Source organism: Asparagus officinalis, chromosome 3 (genome assembly GCF_001876935.1).
Source record: "Asparagus officinalis chromosome 3, Aspof.V1, whole genome shotgun sequence".
Taxonomy (NCBI): Eukaryota; Viridiplantae; Streptophyta; class Magnoliopsida; order Asparagales; family Asparagaceae; genus Asparagus; species Asparagus officinalis.
This window is the reverse complement of record NC_033796.1, coordinates 88875811-88891301: the sequence shown is the minus strand read 5'-3', so window position 1 is coordinate 88891301 and position 15491 is coordinate 88875811.

Below are 15491 nucleotides of genomic sequence, written 5' to 3'. Positions count from 1 at the left end.
TCCTACAAGCTATTACAAATCACGGCAAAAACACAACTTTTACGTGGTTCGGCAAATAGCCTACGTCCATGGGGCAAGGAGGGGGAGATCTACTATTAGAGGGAGAGATACAATTAGGGTTTACAATCTTACAAATCTAAACCCCTCAAAACAAACTCTCAGATCCCTCACAATATCTCTCTACAAAAGCACAAAAGCCTACACACAAAAACTCCTCTTGAATTCTGTGTTCTTCTTCTGCAGCAGCCGTCGCAAAATTTTCTTCTGCTTTTCACTTTTGTTCCGCAGCCACAGGTCCTTTTTTCGCAAAAGATTCCCCTCTGCCTTCGAACTCCTGAAGCCGCAAAATCAAGTCCTTGCGCAAACTCCTAGGGCAAAATCAAATGGCTATATATAGCCTGATGATACTTTCGTGGGCCAGCGGTTAAAATCACGTTCGTGGGCCAGTTAAAGAAACGTGTGGGAAGAAACACGTTAGTGGGAAGACTACATTCACGTGGGCCACTGGTCCCCACGTATTCACAGAGGTGCCGTCCAAACTAGCAAATGTGATTTAGCCACACAAACATTAACGTGGCAATTAATCAGGGGTTAGGGTGAAATCCCGAAAATACCCTTAATTAGTTAATTAATCTGTAATTAAAGAAAAAAAATTTCTCCATTAAATAAGTTTTTAAGGCACTAATTGTTTGGGTTACTACATCAACCATTACAACTTTCATCACCATCTTCTTCGTTGCATTTCTCTTCTTTTTCTTCTCATCATCACTCAATCATTATCCTTTTCATCGCCATAGCCAGTCCTAAGCAATTTTCTCTCTTTCTTCAACTATCTCTATTCATTCTTCTTCCACAACCGCTATTGCATCACTTAAAAGTCTATCATCTTTGGCTTAAAGAGACTATCACTTAAAGTCATGCTGAAGTCAACACTTAACAGTTAAAGTTAAACTTACTAGTTAAACTTAGCGCTTAATATTTTAAGTTATTCAGCAGTTAAATTTAACACTGAAGCTTTAAAGTTAACATGTAAAATTTAAAGTTAACATGTGATATCTAAAATAAACTAATAATTAAGCTTTTTCGACACCATGACCTCTCCTATGTTATCTTTTCTCTTTTCTCACTATATCCACTCCTCCATCTTCTATGAAATCCGTCACATCCCTAAAGGTCCGTCTCCTTTGGATTAAATGAACATTCTATGAGTTTTAGCTTTATATTTTGAGCGTTATTCACATAACTATCAATTTTAAGTGTTACTTTAAAACCTAGCTATAAAAGATTTAACACTTCAAATTTTAAGTTAGCACTCAAAAATTTAAATATAACACTCAAAATTAAAAGTTAACACTAAAAAAAGGTTGTCTTAGACAAAGGAGATTACTTTTAAGTGATACGATGACGATTGTGAAATATAAAAATAAAAGGGATGATTAAGAAAAAAAGGGAAAACGATGGAGAATCTGTTATGACAGCGCAAAAGCTTAATTGTTAGTTCAGCTTAAACTTTACATGTTAACCTTTAAAGCTTCCATATTAACTTTAACGCTTACTTACTAACTTTTAAAGCTCTAGTGTTAAGTTTAACTACCAGGTTAATTTAACTATTAGATGTTAAGTTTGATTTTCAGGTGTTAGGTTTAATTGTTATGTGTTAACTTCAGCGTGACTTTAGAAAATAATTTGTTTTAAGCAAAAGTGATGATCTTTGAGTCATACGGTGGCGGTTGCAGGATAGAGGAGAATAGATGAAAGGGGAGAAAAATAGAGATGAGACGAAGGAAGAGGGAGAAAGAAATTGAAGATGTAAGTGGAGAAAGGAGGAGGAATCTGAAGATGAGATGGAGAAGAGGGGAATTAAGAGAGGATAAATGATCAAAATTGGAGGATGAGAGATGAAAATAGAGTTTAGATGGAGAAGAGACAAAAGAGGAGAATGGTGTTGGTGTGGAGAAGAGAGGCAGAGAGAGATAGGCATGAGAGAAAAAGGGTGAAGGTAGTAGGACGGAGGAAGAGTAAAAAGGTGAGAGGAGGAAGGAGAAAGGACGGAGGAGGGAGGAGCGAGGAGGGAAATGAAAAGAAAGAAAGTTTTAATATGAGGAGGGAAGGATGAGAAGAACAAGAAGATAAGAGTAGTTTAGGGATGAGAAAAGAAAAGGGAGTGGAGGAAAATGATTGTCCTTCTTTTTCCCGTTCTTTGTAATTTTTTGTGCCAACAATCTAGAAATATCATAGTAATCACTACAAATTTTATACTTCTTTTTGTTGCACCGTGTTAAAGCTCTATTTACTGGAAGCTATTCAGTATTGATAATTAGAAGAATCTGGTCTAGATAAAGTTAACTGAGATACGATTTGAAAAGTAAAACGTTCTTCTTAATAAACTAGGTCATGATAGTTTGATCTATTTTTCTGAATTTCGTTATCTAGTATTTGTATTGGATTAATTATGTTATATCAATTCTTGACATGAGGGAAGAATCTCGAGATTAGTTTTTCTTTCAAGGGGCTGTTTGGTTCGTTTCCTTGATATAGAGAAATGCAATTCCATGTAAAGAAATACAAGTTTTGAGTTTTTTAAACTTTTCCAAGAAATAGATTGTTTTGCTTTGGTTCGCACATAAAAAATGGTGAGAAATCAATGTATTTATTTTTCTTGTGTTTGGTTCGCATAGAAAAAAAAGGAAAACTTTTGTAAACAAAGCAGAGAAGGAAAAAATCTGACGTGGCAGAGTTTTCATCAATTTCACTTGGTTGGGGAAGGAAATCGGAGAGGGAAAAAAATCTTAGTTGGCGGCGATTTCAGCAGAGTTTTCCCTCTTCCATTCGAGCGAACCAAAGCGGCACAAAGAAATGGCCGGAAACAAAAAAGCTGACGTGAAGGGCTAAAAATCTGACGTGGAGGGGTTTTCTTAGTTTTCCACCCCTTATAATAGCGAACCAAACAGCCCCCAAACGTAAAGAGTCCAAAAACCTACTAAAAATTCTAGTTGGCTTTGCCCAAGGCTTCTATCATTCTATATGCGTATCATGTGTATTTGGTGCATAATAGGTTTCTGTATTGCAGGTCAGAGTGCATTTAATTTTTGGTAATTATGGGACGGACTTTTTTTTAGGTCTATACCTACAGGTAATAACTCCCAGCATACACTAGTCTCTCCCATTTTCTTACCTAAAAGAAGGTCAAGATGACGATAAACTTCCTATGGTTCTGTATTGAGGGTGCATAAAAGTGATACTAAAACAAAACCTTGGATGATACCTGACATATTTTTAGGGACTTTACCATTAATCTTCCATAAACTCTATCTATGCAACACTATTTTGTACAAATTCTTTCTTTTTTTTTTCAAATTTTTAGTAATGACTTATAGTAACTGCAAGCAATATTTGAGAGTGTCTTCTGGTAATAATAATTTCGAAGGGTCATCTATACTCTTATTTATTTCTCTTCTTCTCCATTAGAAATTGCTTTGGTCCAATCGGAATTAAACCATATGTATATTTCTCGATCTTCATCCTTTCCAATGAGAATTTCTATTCACTGGTACAAAACATGGCAATCCAAACAGTTATTAGAATCGTTTGGACAAGTAAAAATAGCCTAAACGGTTAAAACCGTTTGGGATAAACAAAAACCCAAACGGTTGAAACCGTTAGGCTATTAGGAGATCCTAAACGCAATCCCCAAACGGGTTTAACCGTTTGGGATGTTTAGCCCAAACGGTTTAAACCGTTTGGGGGATTTAGTAATTTTTCTTTTTTAAAATAAAGCATATCTCTTTGTCCGTTCTCTTCTGCTTCCCCAAAAATTTCTCCCCAAAATCTAAAATCTGTTCTCTTCCGCATCCCCTCAAAATTTTCCCCAAAATCTAAAATCCCCGCGCCTCTTAACCCCATCCCCTCAAATCCCTCATCTGAAATCTCTATCTCGAACCCCAATCTCTCAAATCCCTCGACCATCTTCTTCCTCCTCCTCCGCTCCCGCCGCCGCCTCCACGTCGTCTTTATCTGCATCTCCTCCGCTCATGTCGCCGCCTCCACGTGTCTTGATCGGATCCAGAGGATGGGCACTGGAGTTGTCCATGCTATTGGAGTAATTTACTCTCCCTCTCTCTTGTTCATCTAAGTTAGCGAATTTTCATTGAGATGGATTGAACTATGCTGGAGTTTCCGATTCTGTCTCGTGAACTCGACTGCTTCTCGAGTTCCTTGCTTATGCTTAGGGTGATTTTGTGACAGAAATCGTCTACTTATCTTGAAGAGGGTTATCTTTTTCCTAAAGATTTTATAGATTTTACGTTCAGAGGCGTTTTAATAGAGAGTAGCTCTTTTATTGTGCTTCTTGTTTGCTACTGCAACCATTTCTTACTGCCTTTACCCTTCTTGTTTCCCGATTAATTGAGTCATTTGGTGCCTGAATGGATTTCTATTGAGGATTCAGACTTCTGGTTCATGTTCTCGAAGTTAGGGCTTGGTTTTTGTCTAATGCAGCTTGATTCTATTTGTTTGAAGCTTAAATCTCTTACATCTTCACAATTTAACAAAGAGGATAAAATTAATCTATCTATTTTTCTGATTTCTTTTGTTATTATTTTCATGTGCCAAAGTCAATCCTGGAGATCCTTTTAAATGCAAACCTAAAGAAAATAGCATTTGACACCTTTCACAGGTGAATTCTGCTCTTGATTCTCCTTTCGCAAGTTCGATTATCTCACATGTGCCTTGCATCGTCTAATGTAGGTTGTATTCAAACCTGAAAAAGATGATAAGCCTATCTATATCAATGTGAGTCACTACCAAATAATGGGTCTACGGGGACGGTTTATAACCGTCTCGCTAGACACTAAAACCGTCCTCATAGGCCTAAGGGAACGGTTACGCATCCGATACCTTTGCTGCCGTAGTGTTTGGTCTAAGGGGACGGTTCATGACCCAAGTGGCGCGGTTCTTGAATAGTTCCCGTAGATAACATTTGGGGACGGTTTAACTATGGGGACGGTTCATATTTTTACAGATGGTGACAGTTATTTGGCAACGGGAACGGTTATTTTTTTAAGCTATCGTGACGCTTATACACCAAGGGGGACGGTTTCGACTTTGACCTAGGAGGACGTTTTTTTGGTCTATGGGAACGGTTTTGTTTGTGATATAAAGGGACGGTTTTATACCAAAGGAGACAGTTATAATTTTAATCTATCGTGACGCTTACACACCAAGGGGGACGGTTTCGACTTTGACCTAGGAGGACGTTTTTTTGGTCTATGGGAACGGTTTTGTTTGTGATATAAAGGGACGGTTTTATACCAAAGGAGACAGTTATAATTTTAATCTATCGTGACGCTTACACACCAAGGGGGACGGTTTCGACTTTGACCAAGGAGGACGGTTTATTTGTCTATTGGAACGGTTTTGTTTGTGATCTATAGGGACAGTTCTTATACCAAAGGTGACAGTAATCAATTTTGACCGATCAAAACAAATCATCCAGATATCACACATTTTATAGACCTGCGGTTTCAAAATTAAAAAAAGAACAAGACAAAACAAAAACTCTATAATTTATATCTGCTCGTGTCACAAACAAAGAAATGAAACTCCAAATAGAACAAGCAAACAACCAAATATAAAGAACAATTCATTACTTCATTACAATGACTTTTTAGTACAAGTTTTTCTTCTGTCCAAATTACATGACTAAAATTCCTCTTTCAGTAAAACAAAAAGTGTCCTTTGTTTAACTAAAATGTCTCCATTGACATACATAATTTGTAAATTGTCAGATAGAGCCAATCCCACAGTAAGTAAAAAGTATGCTCGGATTAACTTGTTTTAGCCACCATCAATTTTCCTGCATAAATTTAGATAAAAAGATACAAATGAGATTATATTCATTACAAGATTCTGCCACTTGAATATATGCTTTAAAATTTCAATTAGCGCTTACGAACATAGCATCTAGTAATTTCAAACAATCATAAACATTTGTGATTTACATAACACCTCAATCATCCACAATATTTATATTTGAGCCACTACTTAGAATATCTTAACACAAATAAAACAATGTCAGAGTAGTGAATCAGATAATAATGGATAGTCTCAAATCATCACAAAAATCTAGATAAATTCAAAAGAGTATGAAATAACGACAAAAATCAGATAATAATGTCAGATAAAGTAGTGTTTAAATCACCGTGAACGCATTGATAATTACTGACGTCCCATTAATTGTGCAATGGGATGCAAACATCAACAGCTTTTCAAAAGAAAAAGAAAAACCTATCTTGCCATAGAACACATGTATCAGTTCCTTGTGATTGCTTCTTATTAACCTTTGTCTTTTGTTTATTATCCCTTCATGGAAGTATCTGATCATTTAGTAGCCCTTCTTTCGTTGTGGCTTGTATATATATATTTTTAACTCATTCATATCCATGTGCCTCGAATGGATTTTTTATGATACATAACGAATTTTTACATTCAACCATTCATTTCCATAAGAATAATATTCGTGTTTTAAAAATCTGCAATAAATGGCAAAACCTAAAATGCTTGGTGACTACAGAGTTCTCCACTCTAGTAGCTTCTCCATCAATGGATTATAAGTATCAAATTATGCACACGATGTAAGGATTTCAAAAAAAAGGCAGCAGTTGCAAAAATATACTTTAAGACCTTTGGTATACGCAGTAATCTTCAAACTTTTTTGTCAACTCTTGCTCAACTTTTTGTGATATAGTTTGAACAACAGATTCACGAACTTGCTCAACTTTTTGTCAACAGCATGGTTTTAGTGCACCCCTCCCCATAAGACGTACACGTCCAGGATGTTCATCTTTCTTGACTAAATCCCATGCATCATCAACTTCATCTTGACATCTGAGTTCTTCTAAAGCACCCTACATTAGCAAAATTTATATTCATTTGATATGCATGTTATATGAAAATGGGACCTATAAAGCAATTTATGAAAATTTATATTTAGTTGATATGACATATACTTACTATCAAATTGATTGTTTTCTCTCCTTGTGGTTTTATCTTCTTTTTACGGGTCTCAATAAACAATTCAGCTTCACTTGGAGGTCTACCCAACTCCTTTTCCTATAATAAAGACATGATAGTTAAAATATTAATAAATACAGTAACCACGCACAAAAGACTAGTATGCAGTTAATAAATAATATTAAGCAAAACCAATTGAAATACCATTTTTTTACGAATCCTGGCAAAACTTATTGACCCCGTAGTGTGTATATATTCTTGACCTTCACGAATTGCTTTGTTGGTCTCACTTGTTGTCTACACAATCAGAAGGAACGTGGATTTAAAAAACAACCTGACCATTAGAAACTTGCATGCAAATAATTATACAACTAAGAACCAGTCAATATAGAACAAAGTGTCAAATATTGGCTGATACATTCATAGTAAACATATGTCTCATATTTTCTTTAGGTATACTAATTCAAACTAGTCGGAACCAGTCTCTCTTTTGAATAGAAAGCACCTAATCTGAAAGTCTAATCTCATCTCATTTACCTTTGATTGTTCGGTGTTCCAGAATTTGAGCAAGGCTTTAAATTCTATTTCAGGTATAGTATCCGGTCGTGTCTTCATTCTTTGTTTGTCATTTTTGAACTCGTCAAAGCACTTCTTCTTCAAGAAGGATTTCCAGCGCCTCCATGCACAGTTGACAGTTTCTAGGGTCCATTTTTTTCCTTCCTCTGGAATGTCATATTTTTCCTACATTGACATAATTTGACAATAAAAAAATCTGATCATAAATACTTGATATAAATAGGAGGGAAAAAACAAATATAAATTAGCGATTAAATATGAATATCGTACCTTAACATAATCCATATTTTTTCTTTATCTTTTTCTTCAACTTTGTGCCAATTTTCCTTATCCAGAGGTGCAAAACTTGAGTTTCTTCCAAGTGTGCCTAAGAAACTACTAAGTTCACTGCATGCCTTATCTGACGGTCCAATAGGTTGTCCATATCCATTTAAAAAAATAACCTGTCGATCATGTACACTTCGTGCATGAACTTTTTCACATTTAGTTTGCCCTCGATACTTTTTGGGTTTGTCTACCACTTTATTAGCTACCTCTCTTGCTGGTTGTCCCCTTAAGTCCTCATCTCCTTCAGACTCATCTATAAAATCCTCCCCAATATCTTCCTCTTCATCTTGCTCATCATGTTCACTAACATCTCCTTCAGCATCTTCTATGAAATTCTCTCTAATATCTTCCTCTTCATTTTCTAAGTTGGCTGAGTGTTCTCCTCTTGCTATCACTTTAATTTGTTCAAGATTCTGAAGTTGTTGTCGTGCCTTAATAGATTGTCCCTTTTGCTCTATGAATCTTTTCCGAACATCTCGCTCCGCATTTTCTATTTCATCCAACATTTTATTCTCTCTTGATTGTCTCATACGGATCAAGTTCTTCTTTGTCCGCTCCTCTAACTCTTTTCTTTGTATCGCAATATTTCTAGCAGGCGGTTCACATATATTGGGCACATGCTTTCTTAGCATATCCATATTATTTACCCGATTATGTTCTTTCGGTCGCACTTGCTGACACGTCGTTGCCACATTTGTAATCTGTTTAGGAGGATGAAAAATACTGTTTGGCTTCTTCTTGTCACAACGCAATCGTTTTGTGCTCATAACCTACACTCAAGAAAAAGTTAAAAAGAAAAACAAATTAATAAATTTAGAAAGGAACTTAGAATATACAATAAAAACTCAACTAAACTTACCTCAAATGATCTCTTCTGTTTTGAAGAGGTTGACAAAGAATTTTTTTCTGCCTCCATGTTTTTGTTTGTTCCCTGGTCATTCCAAGGACAAAAGATACATCAGAATGCATATGACTCAGAGTACAAATGAAGCATCATAAAAAGTGTAGTTATCAGGAATCAACTTATTGCTATTAAGATAATGAAGTCAATTGGACCAAAACCCACACCAACTAGCGAGCCTCAGGGGTGGAAAGCTCACCACCTTCTCTCCACCAATCAAGGTGGCTGCTATGACTCGTGAATAGGATGTCGCACAAGGGCTAATAAGGGACACCCACGTCTATGTAAAGTTTTAAATACCGAAGATTCAACTAGCAACAGTGTAGTATGGAAAATGAACACAGCGAAAGCCTGATATCAGTCACTAGTCATCACATTGAACTCAACAAAACATAAACCGAAGCAACATCTATTGTCACTCAACACATTATACGTAAGCATTAATTACAAAGCCACTTTCATAAACTCACCAAACCAACACTTGACGTTACCATTAATACTAGATATGAAACCCATAAATAACACAATAGTAACAACTGAAACGAGAAAAAAAGAGTAAATGGCCTTAATAAAGCGAGTGTTTGATCAATGAATAACTCATCCAACCCTGGCTTCAGATTCTCTTTGATGTGATTAGACAACAGAGGGATCACTTCTTCAATCATAATCACCTTTGTATTTGAATCAAAAAGAGCTATACAAACTCCAAAATAAAGACTCGCCGTAATAAAGACCATTTCATAGTCTCTGCAATAAGACAAATGTACAAGACTGAACTGCAGCTTAATAGTGAAGCAGTAGGCTTTATTGTTCAAAAATACTACATAATGCCAATTCATAAGCTAGGCAGAAGGATGAGCATCATAAAGAGGTAAACTGTAATGTCCACTTCCAGCTTACTTAGCTAGCCCTGAAATAAGATTATTTACCAGCTAGTAAGCTGTCAAAGGAGAACCTCAGTTGATGAAGACGCCCTAACTAACTATGTCGAGTTGAGCGGGCAATATATAATAGGACCAAACATTGACATGGAGCAAAAAAATACCTCGCTGATCTACACAAAATGAAAGCCTCCGACATGTACCCGAATTACCGAGAAGGAAGTCGAGCACAAGTTACAGGCACATAAAACAAATGTACAAGACTGAACTGCAGCTCAATAGTGAAACAGTAAGCTTTATTTTTTAATCTTCTATACTTAGATAATAACAAATTATACTTAACCCATATACTCAAAACATAAAGTACAAAGCTCATTTATTTCAAATAATAAAGAAAATGACAAATTATATTCAAAAATTCAAAGCTCATTTCTTTCAACCAAACAGATAGTCCCATGTCTTTACTCCATCCAATCCCAGTCTGTTTCATCAAAGTCACTGTCTTCATCACCTTCCATTACATTTTCTGAATCAATATTTATATTTGGAGGAATGTCAACAGTGGATCTCGGCACATCATCTCTACACCAACCCACATCATCTATGTCATCATTAGTGGTTGGGATTAAATCGCTGACAATATCACTATTTTCAACCCAATAGTCACTTCCATATGTAGCACCAATATAACTGTCAATATCATAAACATGACTAGGAATCTTCTTTAAAACATAATGCCAATTCTTGTTTGCCTCTTCAACAGGATCCTTCACATAGAAAACTTGATGAACTTGGCATGCCATGACAAAAGGGTCATTTATATGGCGTTTGTTATTAAAATTGACGCGAATAAGCCCATATTCATCTTTTTCTGAATGAAACCAGTCACATTTGAATAGCACGACACTAAATTTCCCCCAATAGTCTATTTCAATGATATCTTGTATGACACCATAAAAAGTAACATCTCCAGTTTTAGGATTATGGTCCCTGGAACTTGCATAACTATCTACTTGACTGGTTACAGACACACCACTATTCTGAGTTTTGCATGTTTCATCACGCGCCTTGATGTGGAAAGTATAACCATTCACATAATAGCCTCTGTATTTTTTTGCTACAAAATTAGGACCCATTGATAACCATTTTAGATAATCTGGCGCTGATTCCAACTCAGATACTCTAGTTTTAAACCAGTCAGTGAAGTCCTTGCTGTGCTTTTGAGCTCCCGTTCATTTATTTGTTCTTCCTCTTTTTCTTGACTGATTCTCAATCAAAAGTTTATGTTCAATGCATAACAATACAAAATACATAGGTCTATAAAGTAAAATATGGACAACATCAAATAAGAAGTAATAATTAAGTAAATGAAGCATACCTGATATAATTATCAACTTCATTGTTATCACAATTGTACAAGGCATATCGATGTGCATTAATCCAGTCAACATTATCTAATGTAAATGCTTTGCCTCGTCTTTTCCTATTTCCTCCCAAAGGATGACCTATCTTAGGAAAAATTGGCGATGTCTCTTCTGCAACATCAACTCTTTCATACCTACTTGTGTATCTATTAAATCTTGTCTTCACACCATCATGCATATATAATGAGCAAAAAGTTCGAGACTCTTCAGCTAAATATCCTTCTGCTATGGAGCCTTCAGGAGCACTTCTATTACGCACATATGACTTTAATCTACAAAGATATCTCTCTGTTGGATACATCCAGAAGTAGTTGATTGGCCCACAATCCAAAATTTGTTGAACTAAATGAATAGGGAGATGAACCATGATGTCAAAGAAACTGGGTGTAAATATTTTCTCAAGCTGACAAAGTATCTCTATGATCTCAGACTGTAAGGATTTAAGTTCAACTGGCTTGATAACTTTGCTGCATAAACCCTTGAAGAAAGCACCTAATCTGATGAGAGGAATAGCAACACTCCTAGACAAACTTCTTCTTACTGCAATTTGAAGTAAATATTGCATAAGAAAATGCGCATCATGAGTCTTACACCCAGATATTTTCTTCTCCCTCACATTTACACATCTTGAGATATTTGATGCACAACCATGAGGCACTTTTGCATCTGCCAACACTTTGCAAAACATTTCTTTCTCCTGTGTTGTCATAGAAAAACAAGCTTTCGCAAATGTAACATGCCGACCATCAGCCGACTTCACAGGATGAAGGTCTCGTCTTATGCCCATTTGTTGCAAGTCAAAGCGAGCTTTAACATGGTCCTTCGTCTTTCCTGGAATATCTAACAATGTGCCAACAATATTGTCACAAACATTCTTCTCAATATGCATTAAATCTAGCATGTGCCGACATCTATTATGCTCCCAATAAGGCAAATCAAAAAATGCTGACCTTTTTTTCCACGGACAATTCCTATCCGCTCTTTTCTTCTGCTTTTTTCCAAATTCATTGACAAAATTAGATAATTCATTTATAATTTCAGTCCCAGACAAGGATGTTGGTTCTCTTCCAAGCTCAATGTCACCATTAAACGATCTTTTATTAAATCGCCATGGGTGATCATCTTTTAAAAATCTGCGATGACCCATATAACACATCTTCTTGCTATATTTTAAATATTCAGAGCATGTACTATAATTGCAATAAGGACAAGCCAATCTGCCTTTAGTACTCCATCCGGACAACATTGCGTATCCTGGAAAATCACTAACTGTCCAAAGCAAAGCTACACGCAATTTAAATGATTGTTTGATAGAAGCATCATATGTAAGCAATCCAACTTCCCACAACTCTTTCAATTCATCAATCAGTGGCTGCAAGTATATGTCGATGTTGTTGCCAGGGGATTGAGGACCTGGAATAAGTAGAGATAGCATGAAATATTCTGCTTTCAAGCACATCCATGGTGGTAAATTATAGTTGATTAAGATAACTGGCCATGTACTATGTGCGATACTCATTGTTCGAAAGGGATTAAATCCATCACTAGACAACCCTAATCTCACATTACGAGGGTCTAATGCGAACTCTGGATGCTTTTCATCAAAGTCTTTCCAAGCTTTGCCATCAGCCGGATGTCTTAGAATCCCATCCTTGATGCGCTCCTTTGAATGCCAACTCATACATTTAGCAGTTTGAGAACACATGAATAGTCTTTGAACTCTAGGTTTTAAAGGAAAGTACCTCAAAACCTTTACTGGAACATTATGCACCTTTTTAGATGGTTGATTGGAATCATTTGCTACATCATCCTTCTTTGGCTTCCACCGAGAAGCACCACAACTACTACACTCATTTAGCTTCTCATTTACATTCCATAGAATAGCATACAATCGTTAGGGCACGCATGTATTTTTTCATAATCAAGACCCAAGTCCTTGACAATCCTTTTGGCTTCATAAAAAGACTTTGGCAACTTTATGTCTGGAATTGCTTCCCTCCACAAGGTCAGAGAATCATCAAATGCCTCATTGCTTAGTCCATGTATGCACTTATGCAGATATAATCGAATTATGAAAGAGAGTTTGGAAAAAGTTTTGCATCCTGGGAATAACTCTTGTTGGCCTTCTTCCACTAACTTATAAAATTTCTTAGCATCCTCGGTCAATTCCTCTGTGCCATCCTTTATGCCTTCTTCTTCGTTATTTGGAAACTCTTCTATTGTTCCTCTAAAAATATCATGTAGTAATCTGCCTACATCATCATGAGTACGTGCATCATCATCATCACTCTCGCTATGGACGTTCAATCTTGATGGCAAATCCTCACCATGAAAAACCCATTTGTAATAATTATCTATAAATCCCTTGACAATCAAGTGATTGTAGACAGTATTTCGCTGATGCCAACTATGATTACAGCAACCACGACAAGGACAACATATTTCATTCCCTTTAGCTACTCTTGCGAATGCTCTATCAAGAAAGTCATTCACTTTTTCAATGTACTCGGCACTTACACGAGAAGTGTTATACATCCAACCTCTATTTTTATCCATAACTTGTATCTGCTAGAGAAAAGAAAATATATTAAGACATCAATAATATATATCTACTTACTAACAATGTATAAGAATCCATTAACCAAAGAGTTTGTAAGTTATTTTATAGGACTAGTCTCTCTCAAGCATAACTATTTGTTTAATAGTAGTATACATAAACTAAAATATGCTTATATCTAAAAAAATAAAAATTTATTAGTTTCATATTTTGTTTAGAGAACTGAAACTTATCATTATAGAGCTAATATAAAACTGTGAGGATGCAATTATAGCAAGTAAATAAGATATAATATCTTTGGCTCAAAAAGATAAAAAAGAGAAACAATATGGGTCAACCAAATTTGTGCATGTGTTTTGGTATTAATCGTTATAGAGCCAATATTCACTTGGTGCATGTGTTTTGGTATTAATCGTGAATTGACTGTTTCTAATTTGTTTATACAAGCTAATTAGATTAGAAATTTTATATAGAGACGTAAACAATTTATTTAAAAGCATATTTACCCAATATATTTGAAAGCATATATTTGGACATCAATTAAATGAAACGATATGAATACTAATTATCATTGTGTATATGATTGGAAGGAATTACTAAAGAATTAGTATCTTACTGCATGTCACATCAAATTCTTAGACTCTGCACTTCAATACACGCCAATACTTTCTAGATTCGTAATTTCTAGCTCTTTTCTACGTTCCCCATGGTTAAAAATAATCAGCAAGCTTACACAATCGTTCCAAGGAACTTATCCATAAAACCAGAGCATCATTATTCATAAATATGTGCATTTGATTAGAATATTTGAAGGAAACTCTAAATAAGATGACATTATTGGGGTCTGGATATGATAATAGGAATAAAAGATGACCCATATTGAATAGTAGATCATGCTTGATGATTATGCTTTTAGCAAGGAATAAAGAACTGCAGCAATCGATCTCCAGACACTAAAACCAAACACTAAAGCAAGGAATAAGAGAGATACTCACAACAATGTGGCCTTCAATCCTCAAATCCTTCTGTTCAAAAAGCCAAATCTGGATGCGAGCTTTCTGATACAATCAGAAACAAAACAAAACAATCAAATTTCAATAATCCGAAAAAAATTTGTGAAATCAAGTAAAATTTTCATTAAATAGTGAAAAAAAGAAAAATTGAAACCCTAGTTTGATGATTGAAAAGGAGATAGATATGTACCCCAAATCGTAGGATGCTTCAGAGGGGATGGCGACGAGAGGCGCGGCGGACGGGGGAGGTGCGGCTACTGGAGAGGCACGACGGACGACGAGATGGCCGGCGGCGGATGGGGGATTCGACGAGAGGAGAGGCGCGGTGGATGGGGGAGTCGACGAGAGTTTTAGGCCCACTGTGGCGGAGAAGAGTGAGATCGACTGAGGAGATGGTACAGGTCGGCAGACCGAAAGACGATAAGACAACGAGTAGGCGCGGTTGAAGTTGTGCGGGGCTAGCCGAGCACGGCGGAGGTTTTCCTGGTGGAATCGACGAGGATAGAGGTTCACAGTCTGTTCGCGCGTGCGGTCTGAGGTGTTGGCGAGCTTGTGATGGTCGCCAGGCACTTGAAAGAAGAGAGATCGACGACAAAAAACCCTAGGAAGAAATGACGGGGTCTGTTTGATTTTACTGATTTTGATCGGGTTTTGATGGAGAGGGCTAGGTTATATGAAACAAAAAATGAATGTTTTTTATTTTTTTTTGTTAAAAGTTTGGGCTCGAACATTAAATGAACCTTTATAAAAAACCTGTTGTCCCCTTTAGCCCCTATAATAAACGCCCCCTTAGTCCATTAT